Below are 23,897 nucleotides of genomic sequence, written 5' to 3'. Positions count from 1 at the left end.
TAAAGTAAAAGGGTAAATATGGGAAAGCAATAAAAAGGTAAAACAATGCAAAAAATGCCTTATCATTGTTTCATAAATCAGTGGCAATATTGAAAAACGAGGTTTATGGTTTTATAAAAAAATGACTGAAGCCAAATATATTATTTGCAGGAATTTCTATTATTAGATTCCCCCAGTATACTGCTTCTTGTACCAAAGGAAGTATAACCATCTCCTTAGACAACAGATCTATTTAGCTGACCTTTGAAATAGTTTCTGTACTGATATGTGTGACATGAATCCCATTTCTCATTTTGGTATCTGAAGGAACACTTACTATTTATAGGAGAAAGAACCGTTAGAATAAGTGAGCTGGAAGAGACATTAAATATTATGAGCTCCAAGGATCTCGTTTTATAGACAGGGTGACCGAGGTTCAGAGAGTATGTTATAGAAAGCAAGGTGAAGAAACTAATTAATGTCAGATGTCGGGCTGTGGCCACTCAGTGTGTGCGGAACTGATTTACCAGCACGCGGGGCCAACAACAATGGCTGCTAGTACTGTTGGCCCACCCCACACTTCTTTCCCAGTTCCTTGCTTCTTCTTACTACTTGCTTTACTTCTGGTGGCTCCTAATTTGAAGCTCCCCATTCACAATACTAATTCATCACAATCAGTTTTGGGGGTGTTGACTTTGCTTCCTGCACTATCCTTGCTTCCTAATACTGATGCCCACCAGCTGCTCCTCAGCCATCGAGCCTCAGCACCCCTGATTTTATTCTTCCTATGGATCACCCCACAAAGTGCCAACAAACCAGGACCAGACTGTAAAACCAGTTCAGGCTTAATAACCTCGCATCAGTTCAATTTACTCCTAGCAAATGTGGGATAAATACACCCTAAACCTGGTGCCAGATTCTACAAGTACAAAGAGTTGACTCATAGAAAATAGACAATGTGTAAGTGGGTCCTTTCAATAGAACTGGTGAATTCTCTGATGGAGTTTACCTCTGACTACATTTCTTCCTGTAAATATTCTTATCTCTGCTTGATAGGGAGAAGCTCTGAGCTACAGATGTTAATAGTGTGAGGGGATGTTCATCACATCATCTCCAATGGAGTAGTAGCAACACCTCCGTTGAGGCATATGGAGAAGCTAAGCTACCAAGGGCACACCAGAAAATCCTATATGCACAAAACCTGCAATCAAGTCTTTTAAAACCACATTTTGCTTCTGAAAGTTGCCAGTCACATATAGTGTCCCCGATTTGGGCCAGGATCCAAGTAATTCTCTCTTCATATAAATAAAATAGGTGTTTCCTGTGCCAAAACACATTTTACTAGCCTGGCACCTCTTTTACACCCACCTTCTCACACCCATGAAACTTAGAAAATATTTCTAAGTGTCTGCTTAATTTTTTCCTTTCCATTTTTAAAGGCAGATGTATACACTAGTAAAAAGCCAGGAGTCAAGTTATCTAGATTCTGATCTAGGTACTATTGTTGATTTACTCCATGAACTTGGGCAAGTCACTTAAAGCAATTTGGGTTTCAGATCTTCATCTACGAAATGAAGCGTTGGATTAAGTTATTTATACTGTTTCTCTTGAAGCTCTCAAATAATTTAAATCTTCCTTTATAAAGTCCAAGAGTCCACAAAATTTTAATTTTTATTTATTATAGAAAATTAAACTGTGGATGTACATGCCTATGTCTATAAAACATATAATACATATCTTTAATGGCAGTTAGGAAACAGTGATATAGGAACACAGTAGAAAAGCCCTGGATCAAGTCTCTAGAGCAGGCACATCTGTTTTAAGATAAAGGGCTAGAATTTCTGATTCCCTTAATCCCCAGGCACCATTCTGTCCAAAATATATCCCTTGTCATTCATCAACACAACCTGGCTTTCTTCCTATGTTTTTTGTATCAATGAAGGGCACCACACCACCTACCCATTCATTCAAGCCACAGGAGTTATCTTGACTACTCCTTGCCTTCATTTTCTTCAATCAACATCAGACTACATTGCTTCTGTTTCATGAAGAGTACCTAGATCCATCTCTCTCCCCCCTTCCCTTTCTCCCTACCACATCTCTTTATCTTCTCTGGCACTGACTTAGGTCAGACTCTCATCATTTTTCTTCTGGATTTGTTAATGGCCCCATAACTGGTCTCCTGACTCCAGACTTGCTTCCTCCAATCCATCATCCATGGCATCACCAGAGGGATCTATTTAAAACATAAATATTGCCTCATCATGCCACTGCTTAAACTCTTTCAGTGGCTTCCACTACCTGCAGATCAAGTCACAACTCCTTAATCAGCACAGAACTTTTATGTTCTGGACTCAGCTTCCCTCTCCCTACTTGTACCCTATGCTTAAGATATACCAAATTGTTTGTATTTTTCCAAACATACTTTTTTTTTCTACCATGCTTTTGCACATGACTTTGCTCTGATTGGAATGTTCCTTTTGTACTCATCTTCCCTTTTCCTGGGGTAGGCCCTGCTTTTTTACAAACAGTAAGCATAAAGTTCAACCCCCTTTAATAATACATATAAGTGCCTTTGTGTGTATATATGTGTGTATATTTACTTGCACGTATATGCTGTCACACACATATATTCCATGCTCCTAACCTATGTGTGTCAGGTTCTCTATTCATGCCTTGTGGTTTTGTTCATTTCATTGTAGTTTACATCATTAAAGGTCCATTTTAAATGACCAGTGCATCACTTTGGATGAGGTGTTTTTTACGTCAAATTTGATCACCATAGATCAGTGATTTTCAACCTTTTCATCTCATGGCACACATAATTACTAAAATTCTGTGGCACACTAAAAATATATTTTTGCCAATATGACAAAAAAGTAGGTATAAATTTGATTAATTCACACCAGATAGCTATTGTTGTGTTGGCTATTATTATTTTTTATTGGACAATCCAAGAGAAAAGAGGTCATTGCCCCTGACTAAATAGTCAGTTATCACATGTTTTAAAAATTCTAATGGTACACAGGCAGCTGTAGATAATGCCTGACTATTTAGTCATGGACAGCTCCAGTATTCTGCCTACCAACTGAGAAACCTTTTCCCCAAATTCTGAATTTATACTTCCATGATGGACAAACTGGAAGAACCCCAAAGTAACTTTGTACACATTATTTTTATATCAATGAAAGTGATAATTTTTAAATAAAAAATATATTGTTTCCAATAGAAAATTAGAAACTTATCTTCCTTTACTTTAATGCTTTTTAGTTTCTTGTGAATCTTCTGGAATGAAATTTAACCCCTGAATGATCATATAAATATTTTCTGGTTCTCTTAAAAAAAAAAGAAAGAAAACTGTCATCTAAGCTAGAGACCACACCGCAGGAAGTGCATTGTGGGGGATTGACGCAGTAAAAGAGAGTCTCCACAGGATAATCCTAAGAAACATTTTTGCAAACTACATTTTTTCTCATGTGACAAATGGCAGTGATCCAAATGAGTAGCTTATGAAGTTTAGTTTTTAAAAAACCACCCTACATTAAATGAAACACTGCCAGAAAAATCATGCATCTTAAGTACTCAGCAGATAATATAAGGTACTCAGCTACAGAAATTCAAAATCCTAAGTAATTAAGGGATTTATACATTTTCAGGAATACCATTACTAGATAGAAAATTGCTATCATTTTACTATGGTGTTTCATATGAAATTGCAAGGTATTAGCACTTAAAATCTAACCTCATTCCAATAAAAACCCTCTATTCAACTTTCTGACTTTTTAATCTATTCCTTTTCCATATATGCTGCTTCTTTTCATGAAATAAAGTTACTCTATTAGCCTTCTTTTTCTTTTGTAATACCCCTAAAGTTCATGGTTGCTTTTTTAAAAATTAACTTTCATTTGCTAAAACGGCAAAATTATTAGTAAAAGTGTGTGTGTGTGTGTGTGTGTGTGTGTGTGTGTGTATGAGTGTGTGTGTGTTTTCTCTACAATATGGGATTACTCAATGGAACACACATAAATTTGTACAGGCATAAAACTGTCAACATCATTGTATAATAAACATTCCAAAGCATTATGTGTGAGGTCTAATTTTTCCTGAATAATGTTTGTTGAGTAGATCTTACTTAAATTACCCTTGGTCCAACTACTGGAAAGATTACTAGGATGAAAACCTAAGAAAGGGACAATGATTGCTGACATCTTATAAATGAAATGAAATCCCTGTTTTCACTCACTTTGATCAAAGGACTGCAAACACTGGGCATTGTTTGTTCCTTTACAAAGACCATTTTGGTACCCTGGTGATACTTGTTATATCTCAAGTGCTATTGGAAGAGAGCCAAATTAACATTACAATGAATTGGTTTCTTAGAATTAACCACACAACACATGAGAGAATGAAACTAAGCATGGATTACTGCTAAAATACCTGCTCCCCTTACCACATGTATTGCCAGGGGAATTTTGTAAAAGTCCATCTTAAGGAGTCATTAATCTTAAAGAATCAAGAAAAAATTTTAAAGTTATGGTTTGTAAAACCAGGTTATCAAATATAATATTTAAGGGCAATGAACAAACAAGACATTTCCAGAACCAAGTAACTAAATAAGTTTGGAAGCGATCATTTTAAGTGACTTCTGATGCCAGCAGAAAGAGACTTCCAAGTAATAGAATTCTGGATTACTGTTATTAAGTTACAACATGCTAGTAAAGCATTAACAACTCATAGTCATTCTGCTCATTCATTCATTAAGAAACACTCACTGAATATCTACTATTTCATAGGTATTATGCTAGGCAGCATTAATATCAATATTAAGAGACTTCTTTGTAAAAGCCTTAAAAATAATGTAGCAGCATTTAACACATTATAAGAAATGAAAAAATCACCCCAAATCCTACTATACCTCCTCCACTCATTGTACTTATTATCCATCATCTGTCTCTCCCACTAAACTGTGAGCAACTTGAGAACAAAGACTGTCTCCACTTCTATATTTCCTCTATAAAACAGAAGTTCAACATTGGTTTGCTAAATGACTTTACCTTTACAACCTGAATTTTTTCCTTTTGTGACAGCATGCATGAACCTTGAAAGCATTATGCTAAGTTAAATAAGCCAGTCAGAGAAAGACAAGTACCATATGATTTCACTCATATGTGGAATCTAATGAATAAAATGAACTAACAAGCAAAATAGAGATAGATTTATAAATAGAGAGTGGGCTGACAGCTGTTGGGAGAGAGGGGTTTGGGTGAGGGAGCTGGAGAGATTGAGAAGATAATAAAAGAGGAAAAAGAAGTCATCTCTTAATTTCACCATCTAAGATCAGCATCCATGATTAAATAGTCAGGTGTTGCATATCTTAAAAATTCTTTCGGCACACTGGTTGAAAACCGCTGCCTTATTATATGGTTCCTTCAGTGCTTTCATTTATTAAGTTAACAGTGTGTTATTGAGACTTGGATGTATTAGCAGTATAGTTTTATTACAAAATTATGAGGCAGAATTAGTAGAGTTAACTGCTAATAAGATAGCCTTGTACTGACTTACTCTGAAGAGAAGAGCACAGTTAGACCCACTGCCCAGAGTTCTAGCTCTGGCGCTAGAAGGAGCAAATGCTCTCCAGCCTCTCACAGAGCCCCTGGGAATTCTTCTCTAATGAGCAGAAGGGAAACTTATGGTGAATCTTCCCCCACTTATGGACTATACCTCAAGGATCCACGTAAATAATGTTTATCTTTGTCAAATATGTATCTCCCAAAATAAATTGAGAAAGCAATGAGGGGTTTGAGAAAGAAAGGGAAACAAGGCAACAGTTAACAAAACTAAAAATGAATTCCATCGTCCTTCCCATAAGTTACATTAAGATTTTAAAATAACCATGACCACAATTATAAAGCCAGCCCTTTCAACTTCCCAGGCAGCATTCCACTGAATGGATTGTGTAATCTAGATTTTAAGGTACAAAGTGGCTAAAAAGTACCAGCTTTACATGGCTTAAAAAAACTTTCTACTTAACATAATAAGTAGTATACAAAAATGATATATTCAGTACATTTTCAATGATGGGTAAGTGTACACAGACACATTTGTATGCACTGGAAAAAGAAAAGAAAAAAAACACTGAATTGTGAACAGTGCTTATCTCTGGCTGATGGGAAATACAGGTGAATTTTATCTTTTTCTTGAAATGATTAGACATTTTCCACTTCCTTTAAGAAAAATGAAAATTTGGCGGCCGTTGTTGCTCAGTGGTTGAGCATCGACCTATGAACCAGGAGGTCATGGTTCAATTCCTGGTCAGGGCACGTGCTGGCGTTGCCGATCCCCAGTGGGGGCGTGCAGGAGGCAGCCTGTCGGTGATTCTCTCTCATCATTGATGTTTCTCTCTCGCCCTCTCTCTTCCTCTCTGAAATCAATAAAAATATATTAAAAAAAGAAAACTGAGAATTTAATTTTCCATTCAGAAAAAAAAAAATCCACATAGGATTAAAAGAAAGAGAGAAATGTGCTAGGAATGCATTCACTAAGTGGGAAACTTGTAAACATCTGGCAGTTTAGTGCAGCCTGGTCAGAGCAAACCTGGAAAACACACTGTGACCCACAGATGTGCCCCCACCAGTTCTGCTGGTTTTTCTCATCCAGTGCTGTCCCATTTTGTGGAAAGTCTGTAACAATAGCCACAGTTTATTGAGCACTTCCTATGTGTCAGCCAGTGAGCTAAAGTTTTTCTATACGTCCTTAAACTCTTCCTCGCAGCAGCCCTTTGGAATACATATTGTTACTATCTTATACCTATGAGATGGCAGAAGTTCTGAGCAATTATGTAACATGATCAGGGTCACCGAGCCCAAATGCTGGAGGTGCTACTCAAACTTGTCCAAATCTGTCCAGTTGAAGTGTTTTGTTTGGCTAGCATGTTATTTTTTAAGTAGCCTCAAGCCTTTAGCCAGGAAGCACGGTCTCCAATTAGCCACTGCCCCTACCTCTCTTGGACACAAGACTCCTGGTCCTTTTAGTTATTAAGATAAGCTGCCCTAGTAAAAGACATTTGAGTTGCCACCAGTTGGGGGGAGGGGGAATAAAGGCACAACATTTGACTATCATCTTCCAATGTTAAAAAGAAAAAAAAATCCTCTTCATTCACTTGTTCCCCCCTTTTAAACACAATGAAACATCTTCTTCACCACTATCATGCTTAGAATTATTACAAGAACAATTGGATCAATAAGAAGTGGCCCTTTGAGGTCTTACTAAACCAAGCATAAAAGTAACTATTTTATTATAGGACAAGGTGACTAAATCTTTCCTCAGCTCTGTGGTGATATGCTATTTATGGTCTCATTATTTATCCTTGCTGAAAAGTATTAGTATTTTCTTTCATTTACTCAACCAGAACAGCGATACCATCTTCATATGGCTTATGGGTGAGTATCATGCTTGTTCTCCTGTTCATTACAACATCACACCTTCAAATAAAATTTCAAGTAAGAACTTACTTTAATGTTCATATACACACTGAAAACTTTTTCTCACGGAGTGGACTCCAATATTATGATTTTTAAAAGCTTACCAAAACATGTCATCAATAATCTTCAAACAATCCTTTCTTTTGGAAATAAATGTTTCCTAAGTTACTAAATTAAAACATGCAAAACTCTGTCTAAATTAAAACTACTGAACTGAAATAATTTCTGCTCAAAAATTTTTAATTGTCAAAAGTAAAGTTGTACTTACAGTTAAATATACTTACAGAAATTGTGCAGATTCATGTATTTATATAGAATACATATATATATATATGATAAAGTAATAAACTCTAACATTTTCCCCTTGGAAAGGCCATGATTTAATCAAGTAGGGGTAAGATTACAGAATAAATTCAATATCCACAAAGACATACAGGCACATACAGAGATGTGGGTATGTATGTTTACATAATATATACATTTATGTACTTTTTATATCAGATAAGCACAATTCACTAAACATCTACTGAGTCATTTTTGTTGTTGTTGTTAATCCTCACCCGAGGATAATTTTTCACTAACTCTAGAGAGAGTAGAAGGGAGAGGGGAGAGGTGAGAGGGAGAGAGAGAGAGGAGGGAGAGAGAAACATCTATGTGAGAGAGCCACATCAATTGGTTGCCTCCCACATGTGCCCAGGTTGAGGTGGGGAACCTGCAACCCAGGTACATGCCCTTGACCTGGATTTGAACCCAAGACCCTTAGGTGCATGGGCTGGTGCTCTAACCACTTGGGCACACCAGCCAGTGCTACTGAGTCACTCTTATTTGGTTTCTATATTAACAGGCCTTGTTGTCATAGAGATATAAAAAGGCAAAAGATAACAGTTCTTGCCAAGTTCCTGTCTAATGGGAAAGACAAGTATATAAACAGACAACATTATATGTGGTAACTATTAGAATAGAAATAGCCAGTACAAAATTATAAACCATGTACCTCAAGTTTGTGAAATCTGTAAGAATTTTATTCCATATACTCACAGAGCAAAAAGAAAGAGTTTGGTAGATCTCAGTTAACTCAACGTGACTGAGCATAAACATGATTTAGAGGAAGCACATACTTAATCAGCCTCTTTTCTGTACTGTGCATTCCCACCCAGGCTGGTTTCTCTCAGAATTCAGTTTCATCACGACTTTTTATATTAAAGTTATATCAGCATAATTATTTCCAGTAAACCATGAAGCTCAAACACTATATATCCTCAGATTTCTCAGAGGCCTGTTATTTTCTTAACTTCACAAAGCCACAGATTCTGGTGTCATAGCATGAGATATTTTCTGTTAAAAAGAAAAGTAAGTTTGCTGGAAAAGCACCATTAGATCAGAAAATCTAATTTATTTTCTCACAACTTTTTCATCTGAAAAAAAATGTAGAGTCAGAAAAAATAGGTAATTTCCCCCAAGACACACAGTTAAATAGAGTTCACTGCAGAACGAGAATTCTCACCCGCCTGGTCTAAATCCAGAGTTTCTGACTGTGCTAATACACACCATGCCTGTCAGCCCAATTTTAAGGGCCTCTCATGTCAAAAGTTGAGCTTCTTTACGGTCTACCTGATTTCTTCCAAAGTGGGAGGAAGGTCCTGGTGCACTCACACAGGCAGGTGGAATCCTGGGCAATGATGGGCTATCTTTAGCGTCGTGTTGTGGAGAGCTCCCAGACGGTGTCGTCAGGAGACTGGAGAGATTTGTTTCTTCACTAATCAGCCATGTGAACTTCACAGCCTTTTAGTTCCCTGAGATAAACATTTCTCATCAGTAAAAACATCCTGTTCTAGGTATTTCAGAAGTTTGTTGCAATGATCAAATGGAATGTGTGTGAAAACACTTGGTCAGCTATAAGATGGCATGCAAATGACACATATTTTGGTATACTTTGGTCTGCAGCCAAATGGGGAGAAGCAGTTTGAAAACCTATTAGGAGGAGTGTGAATTCTCTGGTATAAATATTAAATATAAATATACAATGAGAAGGCAAATAACAGTTAAAATTAGCCATTATATTATTTCTTTTACCAAATTCAAATTGATAGGTGGGTACATGAGAATTAGCATATGAGCCTTGGCCAGTGTTGCTTAGTAGTTGGAGTATTGGCCCCAGCACCGAAGGGTCGTGGGTTCGATTCCTGGTCAAGAGTGCATGCCTGGGTTGAAGGTTCAATCTGGCCTCACCTGGCCTGGTCAGGGTGGGTGCAGGATACAATCAATTGATGTGTCTCTTATATAATTCAATGTTCCTCTCCCTCTTTCTCTCTCTCTCCCTCCCTTCTACTCTCTCTAAAAATCAATGGAAATAATATCCGCAGGTGAGAATTAACAGAAAAAAAAGTAGCATATAAGATAGAAGAGGAGGCCTTGGACTCTGACAGCTTTAGACTGGTGATTAAATGTATGACTTTCAGCAATTGCTTTCATTCTCTGTGTTCCAGCTTCTGCATCCAGAAAAAGGGAACAATAATGTATCTACATCATAGTATTGTTTGAGGAGTAAAAAAAGAAAAATCAGGAACATACCAACGTGAAAAATAAAGTAAGCTTCTAATGGAAAGAGACGGGGTTTGAACTTCCTCATAGCTGTGGACATCAGAGGTGGTGTGGGAGAGTAACAAACATATTAATGAGGAATTCATTCTTAGAGGTCCATATTACTAATACTTATCAGCATTATGACTATGAAGAAGTCACTCAACTATTCTGAGCCTTGGTTTCCTCATCTGTAAGGTAAGTGTAGTAATACTTATGTTAAAGCAGTTTATAAAGTTAAAATAAAACTATTTTGTAAACCATAGAAAGACAAAGGATTTATTACAGCATATTGTTGAGCCCTGGTACTAATGTCTTCCTAATGCTAAAGAGTTTTCCAAATCTTAATTCTTAAAGAATGGTATCTTTCCTGTTTATACTAACTCAGGAATCTATGTGCTATAGGGTGGCCAAAATATCTGGGAACAGATAATAATATTTTATTATATTTTAATGTAATGTCAGAGCCATTTATTATATATATTCACTAATTCTTCCAGACTTTATGGCCACAGGGTATAAAAAACCCTCTTGTACCACATGTGCTAGTTGTTTCAAACCTTCAGAGGGAACATTCTCCTTGAGCAATGTTAACACAGAAATATCTATAATTATGATTTTGGTGATGATTAGACTCTGAATTGCTAGGCCCACAATGAATAAAGTGAGAGACTGCAGTGAATACAGTTCCCAGATGTCCTTCATAAAAATACTGTGGGTTGTGGAGGGGAGAGCAGGACTGAAGAAATACTGTAAAAGGGGGAAAAAGCCTTTTTTTTAAATTTAAACATTATAGTTAAATACAATCAACTGAACATCTCACTTAAAAGCTGATGAATTAAAGTATAAAATTAATCACATTATGAAGTATTCATCCCTTTACCTAAGTGATAACAGAACCTGGACATTAGCATTAAGTATTGTTTTGTTTTCTGATAAAACAACTGATAAATTGAAGATGAAGCATTTCAAGCCACTGATAGTAATTATCACTAAAATGTTAAGACAAAGCAAATATGACATTAAAAAAATAAAAAGAGCATTTACTTATATAGTTCACTACTGGACATCTGACAAACTTGGCAATGAAAGGCCTCAAATGGTTCTTCCTTCCATGAGAAGCAGTGACTCTTTTAAGATAGATTGATTTTTAGAATTTCATAAATCTCAGGGGCTTAGCACGTCTTTATTTAACCACACAACTAAAAAAAAATCCTTGTGGATGACTGCTATATAAAAGATTCCAAACAATTAAGTCCATTGAGATTTCTGAGCTTCCTATGATGCTTACCACTAATGCATTTGCAACCACCTAACTATTGGGCAGGAAGCAGTGAGCCTTGTCCTTGCCTGGTACACATCTAATGATGTAACCTGGGAAGGTCATAGCACTATGCAAATAGGGATTTCATCTTTCAATGGGATTCTAGACAGGAAGAGCTCTCCAACAAAGAGACATTAAAATACCCCAACTTCCAAAACATTTAGGGAGACACAATCACTAGAACAGAATAAGGTTGTAACAGTCAGGTTAGGGTGGTGGTGGCGCTCTCTCTCTCTCTCTCTCTCTCTCTCTCTCTCTCTTGTTTTGTTTGTTTATTTTACTGTGACTCATAGAGGAATAGTTTTAATCAGGACAAGGAACAAATACACATGCTCTCATGGACACACACACACACACACACCAGCTTGTGTGTACACACACACGAAACAAAAGTTTTATGAACCAATATTTACTCCATTAACACAGTAAATAAAACCCACGTCTCTGACCCTCTGAGACCCTGATGTTTAATTTCATTTGTACAAGAAATTGGAGGCAACCAATCTATGTGTTTCTCTCACACGAGGTTTCTCTTTCTCTCTCTCCCCCTACCTTCCACTTTCTCTAAAAATCAATGGAAAAAATACCCTCCATAAGGATTAACAAACAAACAAAGAAAGTAAAATGGAGAGACACTTCTTTTACACTGCTAGGTGTAGGACAGTTCATAATTAACGTTTATAGCACATAGAGATGGTATTTAGGGAACAAGATAAAAATGAGGCATCCTGTGATCTCCAGCTCTGGTGCTGGGTTTGTGCCTTGAGGGATCTGGGGGGAAAAAAAAAGATTCCTCTGACATTTCAAAGGTATGTTATCTTAGATACAAAAGGATGACAGGTAGGCTCACTTAAGGTCAAAGAAGCTACAGGTCAATGATGTGACTACTTACAAGGACCTGCTTTTAGTTAGGAATTTTTAAATATGTTTTTACTGATTTTAGACAGAAAAAAAGAGGAGTGAGAGCGAGAGCGAGAGCGAGAGCAAGAGTTAAGCTGAGAGGGAGAGTGAGAGCAAGAGTGAGGCCGCCTCCTGCACATCCCCCACTGGGGATGGAGCCTGAAATGGAGACATGTGCCCTGACTGGGAATCAAACTGGCAATACTTTGGTGCATGAATGACACTCAACCAACTGAGCCACACTGGGGCTCAGTTAAGAATTTTTATGTTCAGCATCCTACTTGGTTACTTTTGATCTCTGGGTCTCTGAGTTTGTAAGGCCTGCCATGCATGCCTCCCCTGAGCTTGTCAGGTTTAGTATGTGGCACTTTTTTCATCTATAAGAGGTTCACACAACTCCTTCTTGGGTTCAATTACTTAGCTAGAACTGCTCACAGAACTCAGAGAAACATGTTTCTTACTAGATCTCTGGCTTATTGTAAAAGGATATATAACTCAGAAATAGCCAGGTGAAAGAGATGCATAGGGCAAGGTATGCGGGAAGGGGCTTGTAGCTTCCATGCCCTCCCAGAGTATATTACTTTCCCCAAATCTCCTCATGTTCACCAACCTGGAAACTCTCTAAACTCCATCCTCCTGGGTTTTTTGGAGGCTGCATTACCTTGTCATGACTGTTTAAGTCATTGGGGGCTGGTTTAATCTCTAGCCCCTCTCTCTCACTAGAGGAAGTGGTAGTGGTTTTGAAAATTCCAACTCTCTAACCCAGTGGTTGGTTCTCCTGGCAACCAGCCCCCATCCTAGGTGCTTCCAAGTCACTTCACTCACGTAACAAAAGACACCTTTATAGCTCTCAACACTTGGGAAATTAAGGAGTTCTGGGTCCTGTGAGCCAGGAATTGTGAATGAAGACCAAATATATTTTGGCCATCTGAATGATTAAATATACATTTCTTACAAATCACAATATCACAGAAACTGATATTCATAACTACTGTTTGTTATGTTCTCACTGTGTGTGAAGCAATGTGCTGAATAGTTTGCTCACATTTTAGCACTGAGTCCTCAAACAACCTTTGGAGATGAATGCTGTTATATCTATTTCATAGATGAGGCACCTGAGATTATAACCTGGCTTTGGCTGAGTAGCCAGGAGATGGAAGAGCAGGGACTAGAAGCCAATCTTACTCAGAATTACCCTCTTTATATTACCAAAAGCCCAAAGTTGCTATTTCAGGACAGATGAGACAGAATTTTTACTAGATTAGGACAAAAGGCTATTTCTATACAACGGATAGATTGGCAGAACCTACTACATTTAAATAAATCATTGGGCATATGTATTATAAATTCAATATAGTTCTCACAAGGTGGGTTTCACTTTTTTCAATGCAGTTTGTTGTCATTATTTTAAGTGACCGGTTGTAGAGCTTATCTATGTATTGTTCTATAGAGACATTTCATAGGATGGATTCTAGCTGATTATTGGTTTTAAAGACAATTTCAGTATGATAATCAGCCTCTAGATGTCCAATGGTCACCTCCTCCTGGTATTTGTATTCTTGTGTAGTCCCTTCCTGCATTCTACAAGAGTTGACTGTGAGACCAATAGACGATGGCAGAACAGATGATATGTCCCTTTAGATGAAAGACATCAGGACTTTCATATTGGTCTCTCTCTCATCACTCTTCCTGGTGGAAGCCGTGTTATAAGCAGCCCTATGGAGAGGTCCATGTGGTGGGGGATTAAAGCCTCTGGCCAATAGCCAGGTGAATGAGCTTCAGATGAACCCTCCAGCCTGTCAGGTCTTCAGAGACTGTAGCCCAAGCCATCAACTTGACTATACCCTCACAAAGGCTCTAGAGCCAGAACCACCCAGCTAAGCTGTCTCCAGGTCCCTGATTCTCAGAAACTATGTGACATCATAATTGATTGTTATTTGAAGCTAGGAAATTCTGGCATAGTTTGTTAGGCAACAATAGATAACTTATACAAACAGTTACAGCTTCAACTTTGCAGGATGCTATCTCAACAGAGTTTTGTCTGTATGTGTTTCATAGCACCTTTAATAGCAGAAATGCAGTTCAAAGGTAACAGAATACTCAGGGTGGAGAAATTAAGAGGAAAAAAGAAAACGAAACAGTGAATAGTTTAGGAAATCTGATAGATTATTATTAGGCTTTCGAGTCAACACAGTTTAAAGTAGAGGCCAGTGATGCAATCTATGAATCACTGAGACTCCTAATCCCAAGCAGCTAATATAACAATTTGTCATCCAATCTACTAAGTAATCAGCATTTCATTTATCCTTATTCTCCCCAATCATTGGCTATTTTAAAAATCACTTGCACATTCCACTTGAAGTTGAATTAGAAAAGAGAACTGAAACACACATATGTAAGTTCTGCTACTCTTTGTAGTTTCATGTGGAGCTAGTCTCTGAAATTTGAAAAGCTGGCAAAACTGGGCACCATCATCCTTGAATCCCCCCTCCTAAAGCAAAGAATTCTCATCCTATCTTCCAGCTCCCTGACCCTTTCTACCATAGCATTCACCCAGGTGTGCCTTTACCCACAATGACCTCTCATTGCACTAACGCACTCAAAGGCATAAATAAATAATTTCCAATTTATTGCTCTTCTGGTTATTATATTTTTCTCAAGGATTCTTACTTACAGAATTAAATTCTGACTGTAGATTTTAGTGAGCATTATAAGCAGAAATGAAGATGTCATAATTGAAAATAAATGTATCACATTTGTGTCATATGGACCAAAACTAATTCCTAGAAAAAACATTTTTAATTTGTTTTATGATGTTAGGATTGCCATTCAATTATTTATAAATGTAAACAGGGTTTCTCCATTTCAGCACTATTGACATTTAGGGCAAGATAATGTTTTGTTGTGTGTGAGTGTGTGGGAGGGCATCTGTAGTTCATAGGATGTTTAGCGGCATCACTGGCCTCCACCCCCTAGATTCCAGTAGCACCCCCAGCTGTGACGACCAAAAATGTTTCCAGACATTGCTAAATGTCCGCTGGGATTCAAGATCATGTCCAGTTGAGAACCACTAATATAAACAATTGCTACATTTTTAGCAACTATGTATTTATATTTATTAAGAGGATATAAGAAAATAATTTCAGGAAATGCTGTGGGGTTATTTAGGAGGTGACCACTCTCCTGGTACTCCTAAAATTACAATCATATCAAAGAACCAACTGTGTTTGTCTAATTCTTATCCCGCATTCTAATAAAAGGCAGAGTTTGAAACTACTAATTTGATTTTAACTCTATTACTTATCAGATAACTGAAATTTGGCCATATTCACACAATTTGAGGGCTGGAAAGGATCATGGCTGCTGTCTCCTGAAATTCCCTTTCCTTTAAAGACCATGGCCCAGAGAAAAGAAGGTCTCACAGAGATTCGATCATGCATAAGACTAGAATCCAAATCTCTGACCTTCCATCTGCTCTCGAGTGAGATGAAAACAAAAGATGCTCTCCTTTTGGTTAGTAGCTCACCAACATTATATATAATACTAGAGGCCCAGTGCACGAATTTGTGCACGGGTGGAGTCTGGCCGGCCCAGCACCAATCGGGGTGGATCAGGGCTGGGCCGGTTGGGAGAAGGAGATGGTGGGAGGTTGGCTGGCCGGCCCCACCCCCTATTGTGGTGGGGCGGGCCAATTGGGGGCTGGGCTGGCCAGGGGGAAGAAGGTGGGGAGTTTGGCTGGCCAGCCCCGCCCTTGATCAGGGTGGAAGAGTCAGGTAGTGGGCAGTATAAGCTGTCTCCAGGTCCCTGATTCTCAGAAACTATGTGACATCATAATTGATTGTTATTTGAAGCTAGGAAATTTTGGCATAGTTTGTTAGGCAACAATAGATAACTTATACAAACAGTTACAGCTTCAACTTTGCAGGATGCTATCTCAACAGAGTTTTGTCTGTATGTGTTTCATAGCACCTTTAATAGCAGAAATGCAGTTCAAAGGTAACAGAATACTCAGGGTGGAGAAATTAAGAGGAAAAAAGAAAACGAAACAGTGAATAGTTTAGGAAATCTGATAGATTATTATTAGGCTTTCGAGTCAAACAACACAGTTTAAAGTAGAGGCCAGTGATGCAATCTATGAATCACTGAGACTCCTAATCCCAAGCAGCTAATATAACAATTTGTCATCCAATCTACTAAGTAATCAGCATTTCATTTATCCTTATTCTCCCCAATCATTGGCTATTTTAAAAATCACTTGCACATTCCACTTGAAGTTGAATTAGAAAAGAGAACTGAAACACACATATGTAAGTTCTGCTACTCTTTGTAGTTTCATGTGGAGCTAGTCTCTGAAATTTGAAAAGCTGGCAAAACTGGGCACCATCATCCTTGAATCCCCCCTCCTAAAGCAAAGAATTCTCATCCTATCTTCCAGCTCCCTGACCCTTTCTACCATAGCATTCACCCAGGTGTGCCTTTACCCACAATGACCTCTCATTGCACTAACGCACTCAAAGGCATAAATAAATAATTTCCAATTTATTGCTCTTCTGGTTATTATATTTTTCTCAAGGATTCTTACTTACAGAATTAAATTCTGACTGTAGATTTTAGTGAGCATTATAAGCAGAAATGAAGATGTCATAATTGAAAATAAATGTATCACATTTGTGTCATATGGACCAAAACTAATTCCTAGAAAAAACATTTTTAATTTGTTTTATGATGTTAGGATTGCCATTCAATTATTTATAAATGTAAACAGGGTTTCTCCATTTCAGCACTATTGACATTTAGGGCAAGATAATGTTTTGTTGTGTGTGAGTGTGTGGGAGGGCATCTGTAGTTCATAGGATGTTTAGCGGCATCACTGGCCTCCACCCCCTAGATTCCAGTAGCACCCCCAGCTGTGACGACCAAAAATGTTTCCAGACATTGCTAAATGTCCGCTGGGATTCAAGATCATGTCCAGTTGAGAACCACTAATATAAACAATTGCTACATTTTTAGCAACTATGTATTTATATTTATTAAGAGGATATAAGAAAATAATTTCAGGAAATGCTGTGGGGTTATTTAGGAGGTGACCACTCTCCTGGTACTCCTAAAATTACAATCATATCAAAGAACCAACTGTGTTTGTCTAATTCTTATCCCGCATTCTAATAAAAGGCAGAGTTTGAAACTACTAATTTGATTTTAACTCTATTACTTATCAGATAACTGAAATTTGGCCATATTCACACAATTTGAGGGCTGGAAAGGATCATGGCTGCTGTCTCCTGAAATTCCCTTTCCTTTAAAGACCATGGCCCAGAGAAAAGAAGGTCTCACAGAGATTCGATCATGCATAAGACTAGAATCCAAATCTCTGACCTTCCATCTGCTCTCGAGTGAGATGAAAACAAAAGATGCTCTCCTTTTGGTTAGTAGCTCACCAACATTATATATAATACTAGAGGCCCAGTGCACGAATTTGTGCACGGGTGGAGTCTGGCCGGCCCAGCACCAATCGGGGTGGATCAGGGCTGGGCCGGTTGGGAGAAGGAGATGGTGGGAGGTTGGCTGGCCGGCCCCACCCCCTATTGTGGTGGGGCGGGCCAATTGGGGGCTGGGCTGGCCAGGGGGAAGAAGGTGGGGAGTTTGGCTGGCCAGCCCCGCCCTTGATCAGGGTGGAAGAGTCAGGTAGTGGGCAGTATTTATTAAAGGATACTTTTGAGAACAGTAACTGGGAAGAATGGGAAAAGAGCAGGTATGAGCAGAGGAATAAGTAAAGCTGCAATGCTGGCTAGGGATCAGCCTCAGCAAACCAAATAGAGAACTCTTGGGTCAATGGGGAATAAAGGAGACATATGTACATAATTGGGCCGGTTTGCTGGCATCATAGTGATCGGTGGTTCTGGTCGCTGGCTTTTTATATATAGAGATATTTTCTCTGGATTTGTGTTATACATGTGTACTTATGCAGGGGCACCAAGCAGAAGACATGAGCTTGACAGTGAACTCTGCCAGGTGCATGATGCAGGGTAAAGCTCAATTTCTCAGCCTCAGTTTCCTCATCTTTAATATGGGGATAACTACCATGTGTGATTAAAATATGAATTAGCTTATTTTTATGCTAAAATGTTTGAGATATTTACATAAAGGGTGAATATATACTAAAGTGTACCTCAGATAGAAAAAGTGATAATCCCAATGCTGTCAAAACTGCATTTACAAAGAGCTTTGTTGTTGCTGTGATAAGGTGCTAAAAATGGACTCCTCGACAAAGTGTAAATCCTTTTCCATTTCCTAACTGTTCTTTTCAATATCTCAATGCCCTACTCTCAAGTGGGAATTAACTTCAACACTACTTTTAGTCAAGTACAAAATAGATGTTCTTCATGAACAGGAGAATACCTTTGAAAAGATATGATGAAAATATATGAATTTTGAAGGAACATCTTTTTGTCTTTTTGCCAGTGTGTTTCTAAGTCACAGCATCATATTGAAAATTCAGAGGTTGAGTTTTAAAATATGCCGGAACATGAAAAATAGACAACTGACCACGCTGGGATAGCAGACACAGTGAGGGTGTATCTGAGTATGAGTATGTTTGCCATGTTGGAAGTTGAAATGAAATATAGATTTAAGGGGTGAGATAATGTTTGTTGTCCATGAGAGATCATTCATAGAAGCATTTCCTCTCCAAAAAGATACTATTTACAACTTGAGCCTGGAAAAAAAAAAGTTTGCTATGTTCCACCCTGAAAGAAGTTTTTCCTTCCAGACGTACTTTTGAAAATCTTCTTTAGTGCATCATTAATTTCTGGTGGGCTGAAAGATTTGGTAGATTTCTCTATATGCTTCATTTCCCCCTAGGGAACAACTGAGGCTTTCAGGAAGAATCTGATTTACTGTACTTATAAAGGAGTAGAAGGACCTAATTAAGAATAAAGTATTAAATAAGTGAATAAAATGATTTTTTATGGTCTCTCATTATTCTTTTAGAAAGGATGAGCTAAAGAAAAATGACTTGGAAAGACATCACCAGTGCCGTGCACCTAACTCTTGAAATGCCTTTTTCTCTAGTGAAAGTCAGCTGTTCGGTTTCCTTTCCAAAGAACTTCTGAACTTAGCACCACTTCAGTTGGCTGCTTTCAGAATGCTGACCTTGATTCCCATTTAAGAGAGTGAAGGGTTAGGATTAATGTTTCATTTTTATATATGCTGCCTTGCAAAACCCTTTCCATTTACTCATAAAAGAAGTTTGCCAACCTTTTTTTTTTTTGAAAGGATTAAAACTAGGTTATTTCCATCCTAAAAGTGTGATTAAAGATAGTTGTGGTAAGCAAAGAGGAGACCAGGAGAGCCAACTGCAATAGACTGTAATATAATGCTACATACTAGTTTATTGAGTATATTTATCAGGAAATTATTATAAGATTATAAAGTATAATATTTACATTTCATTATAATTTACACAATGTCAGTTCTCATGAGGAAATATACTTTTTAAAAAGGCAAATTAAACCAACATGCTCAAATGCACTATATATTCTGGCCCGAGATCACCACAGTAGTTGTGCAGGTTCTGTCCTGGCCAAGGGCACCCAGCCATGGCGTGAGTAGAGGCTGAAATCAGTGCACTGTTAGCTCTTCAAGCCTTGGTGCTGGGTGCAGAACTGGGGAATCTTCTAATTCTCTCAAAGCATTATATGGGTTAGTGGTGGTCACTTCTGGACTTTTTTGAGGTCCCAAATTGCCGGCCATTTAACGGTCCAGATGCAATATTTCTCTTCTAACAACACTCTATCAGAGGAAAAGGGAGCACATGGCTGTAGGCCATGACTTGCATTTCCCAACCTGACATGATCCCACACTCAGTCCCCAAAAGGGACTAAGAAAATCTAGTCTTCATTGTTAGAAATTCTGGTAGAAACTGGGATAGTACCAAATGATATGAAGCCAGATACATTTTTAAAAATGCTTAAATCCTTATTTTTCCCTGGTCAAAACCCTGTCCCCTAGAGGAGCCCTAGGAAAATACAACCCAAGGGACAGTGGCAAAAAGAAAGCTAAGTTCCACATTATTATTAGTTGGGCTCTGTTGCCAAATTCCAACATAAGGCTCTTAGATGAACTGTACCAGAGCGTAAAGCCTAGCAGTAAAGCATAGGAAGGTGAAACTCAAACTCAAATCTGAGTAGGTGGAGCACAGCACTGCAATGACCCCTCCTTCCAGGCCTTCATTCTGTGCCCATGTTTCTGCGTACACCATGCTGAGCACACTGAGGAAAGTTAAGTTCATACTTCTTGTCCCAAGTTGAACACCATGTGGTTGTAATGACCTGATCTATGTCCATGGTAAAGTATAGCAAAATTTTAAGAAATAATTTCAATATACATTATGTGAGTCCTATGCAGGTGAGAAAACTGTAATTTAGAGGAGAGAAGAAAATTTTTACAGGAAATGTAGAAAACACAAACCTAATGAATGTCTAGGGAGGAACAGACAGGGAGTTGTTAGTTAGAAAGAACAGCTCTTACAAAGGCCTAGAGCCATGACAATGCATGCATCATTTTGGTGCAGGTGGGAGAAAAAGATGAATATTCTACTCCAGCCTTAGTAGAGGCTTGGTAAGGGGAGGTAGTAAGAAACAAGGGAAGGCCCCGACAAATTGTGGTGGGAATTTAATATTAGGCTAAAGGGAATTTGAAATTTATTCCACTGAAAAAGGAGAAAATCCAAGGATATAGGCCTTCAGTCTGACTCTGAGTCTCTCACCAAATTCTAAAACTTTTAAATATCTGACATAACAACTGGAAACTTTATTTCCAAGCTATCAACATGTGATTTCTGGGTCAGTGCATTGGAGAAATATAGTATTTCCAAGATTTTAGAACTTGAAGTTTAGGAAACTTCCAATTTTGAAGCAAATATCCTCTAATGTTCCAAAAAATCAAGTACAATTTTCTTCTTTTTTCTTCTGATGTCTAATCTGTAGCACTCCATTTCAAAGCACAGCTCGTCACTGATTATACAAATACTTAGAAGCAGCGCTCATTTTTAGTAGGTAATGAGGTGTAAGGATGAAGCTTAAATGATGCAATATACCCAATGACTAGCCTTACATAAATAAATAAAGGACCATTTGTTTCATTTCACTTCCATACACACTTTTGCAAGGGAATGTTCTATTTCTTTTGGCACACATGGAAAATTCAAAGTATACATCAACATCTTTTTAATTTTGAAATATAGCTTTTGTTTGTCCTTTATTCAAAAATAACTACATAATAAACGTACTGGAAAATTTTGGGTGCTCTGTTCAAAAATGAACAGGCTGAATTTCCTCATGAGATGCCTCCTGACATTGGCATAGCATAGTAAGAAACTGACAGACTCCCAGTCATAATCCCATCTGGATGGATCTGCTCTGTTTGCTTGCCAGGCCAGCCCTCACCTGCAAATACTGAAATATAATCCAACTTCAAATCTTATGTAGAGACTTGGAGGAGAAGTTTAAAGGTTGTTACTCCATGGAACTATTTTAAGGTGCTACAGTCGGTCCTCTGTTTCTGCCTCCATGAATTCAATATCTGCACATTGAAAACAGAATTTTTGATCCATGGTTAGAAATCCATGGATGTGGAGGGCCAACAGTATGCATTGTTCTATGCCATGTTATATAAGGGACTTGAGCGTCTATATATTTTGGTATCTGCGGGGGGTTGGGGGGGTGGAGGGGTGGTTCTGGACCAAATTCCCTTGTGGACACCAAGGGATAAGAGTATTTTGGTCTTTGGAGAAGTGGAAGAAGTAAGAAGATGTGAGGGAAGAAACTAACAATTTGGGGCATTAGTCATACAAGCAGGGACAAAGCTAGGCTTTTATCAACTTAATCCATTTACTCTTCAGAGCACACTTTGTCTTGTATTGTTCCACTTGTTTCCACAGTAGGAGACTGAAGCTCGCATGTGTGAAAGCCAGTGTTACATAACATGTGGTGGAGGTGAAATTCGAACCTGAAAAATCCTGAGATTTCAAAGCTCAAAGATTTCAATTACACAATCTTGTCAAGATTTTAAAAACAGACAAGTAGTTTCCACAGAAGAAAAAATAACCCAAGGATTGATATTTGTAAACCCAAACTAATATTTTTGTTAAATTGACTTAATCCTTAGAGGGTACATCCATCCAAAATAAGCTTTGATATTGTCATTTTAAAAAATCACATCGGTTGCCAAGATTGACTCCATTACATTGGTATATACTGCTCAACATGTCCCAACTGACCGAACAGCTTGGCAAGCAAATAACTGAAAAATTATTCATTGGACATCTAACTGTAATTAGTAAGTCTTAATAATCTGCACCATAAAATACTTTTCCATATGACACTTGAAGCTGAATTGAGATAGATTCACAATTCAATTAAATCAGCTTTTGTAGGGCATAAAACACCCTTGACTTTTTTATTTTAAAAAATGATGGAAGGAAATATTCCTTAATTCTGGTTTTTGTTGTTGTTATCCTTGTTATTTAGAAAGTATACATTTAACCTGCAACTTCCTCTGAAAATGTCCATTTACATGATTTGAATAGGAGATATTCAGTGAGAAACATGCATGTGAAAATTTTACAAATTCTAATCTCCAATGAGCAACATGCCTATAGTGCAGCGGTTCTCAACCTGTGGGTCGCGACCCCTTTGGGGGTCAAACGACCCTTTCACAGGGGTCGCCTAAGACCATCGGAAAACACATATATAATTACATATTGTTTTTGTGATTAATCACTATGCTTTAATTATGTTCAATTTGTAACAATGAAATTGGGGGTCACCACAACATGAAGAACTGTATTAAAGGGTCGTGGCATTAGGAAGGTTGAGAACCAGTGCTATAGTGTAAAGGCAAAATGCAGATGCCTATGAAGTGCTAATTATCCTAAGAGAAAAGGTATATATAATATATATGTACATATATATAGAAATTCACTCAACACTATCTATCATCCTAGAATCTATTCATATTTTTTTTAAATTTCAAAAGTTTTACAAGTTTGTAACTTTACTTTTATTATTTTAATTATAAAAGCAATGTTACAAATATTGAGGGCAACAGGTATGTAGGGATGAGGAATGGAAGTTATCTGTCTTGAGGGGGAATAATATTTTATCACTGACATTGTTTTAAATTGCTATTTCCTGCTGATTATAAAACACAGACCAACTTTTAGTTAGTTTTGTTATTAATTTTAAATTATCCACTAAAAGATACCTGGAATGGACCATCTCCACTGACCAACAAATAAATGAAAAGATGCTCAACTTCATTAGCTATTAGGGACATGCAAATCAAAACTATAATGAGATACCACCTCACACCTGTTAGAATGGCCATTATCAACAAGACGGGTAGTAAGTATTGGAGAAGTTGTAGAGAACAAGGAACCCTCATTCACTGCTGGTAGGAATTTAAACTGGTACAGCCACTATGGAAAACAGTATGGTGGCTACTCAAAAAATTAAGAATAAGGTTACCATAGGACCCAGCAATCCCTACTCTGGGAATATAACTGAAAATTTTGAAAACATTTATTCACAAAGGGGTGCATATATATCTTTCATTGTAGTATTATTCATGGT

At 37.7% G+C, this 23,897-nt stretch overlaps 1 protein-coding gene across 6 annotated transcripts in view; it reads right to left on the bottom strand.

Annotated features, from left to right (window-relative positions):
• Positions 1-23,897, bottom strand: part of ANGPT1 (angiopoietin 1) — a 242,976-nt gene that overhangs the window by 105,647 nt on the left and 113,432 nt on the right. The window contains exon 1 of one of the 6 annotated variants that reach the window (XM_014541988.1): positions 9,072-9,252. The exons of the other annotated variants lie outside the window; for them this stretch is intronic. The gene's annotated coding sequence lies outside the window, so the exon portion shown is untranslated. Of the gene's footprint in view, positions 1-9,071; positions 9,253-23,897 lie in introns of those variants that run through there. 6 annotated transcript variants of the gene reach the window in all.

This window comes from Myotis brandtii, unplaced genomic scaffold (assembly GCF_000412655.1).
Source record: "Myotis brandtii unplaced genomic scaffold, ASM41265v1 scaffold285, whole genome shotgun sequence".
NCBI lineage: Eukaryota > Metazoa > Chordata > Mammalia > Chiroptera > Vespertilionidae > Myotis > Myotis brandtii.
The sequence above is the reverse complement of the archived record's forward strand: the minus strand, read 5'-3'. Positions and strand labels throughout refer to the sequence as shown.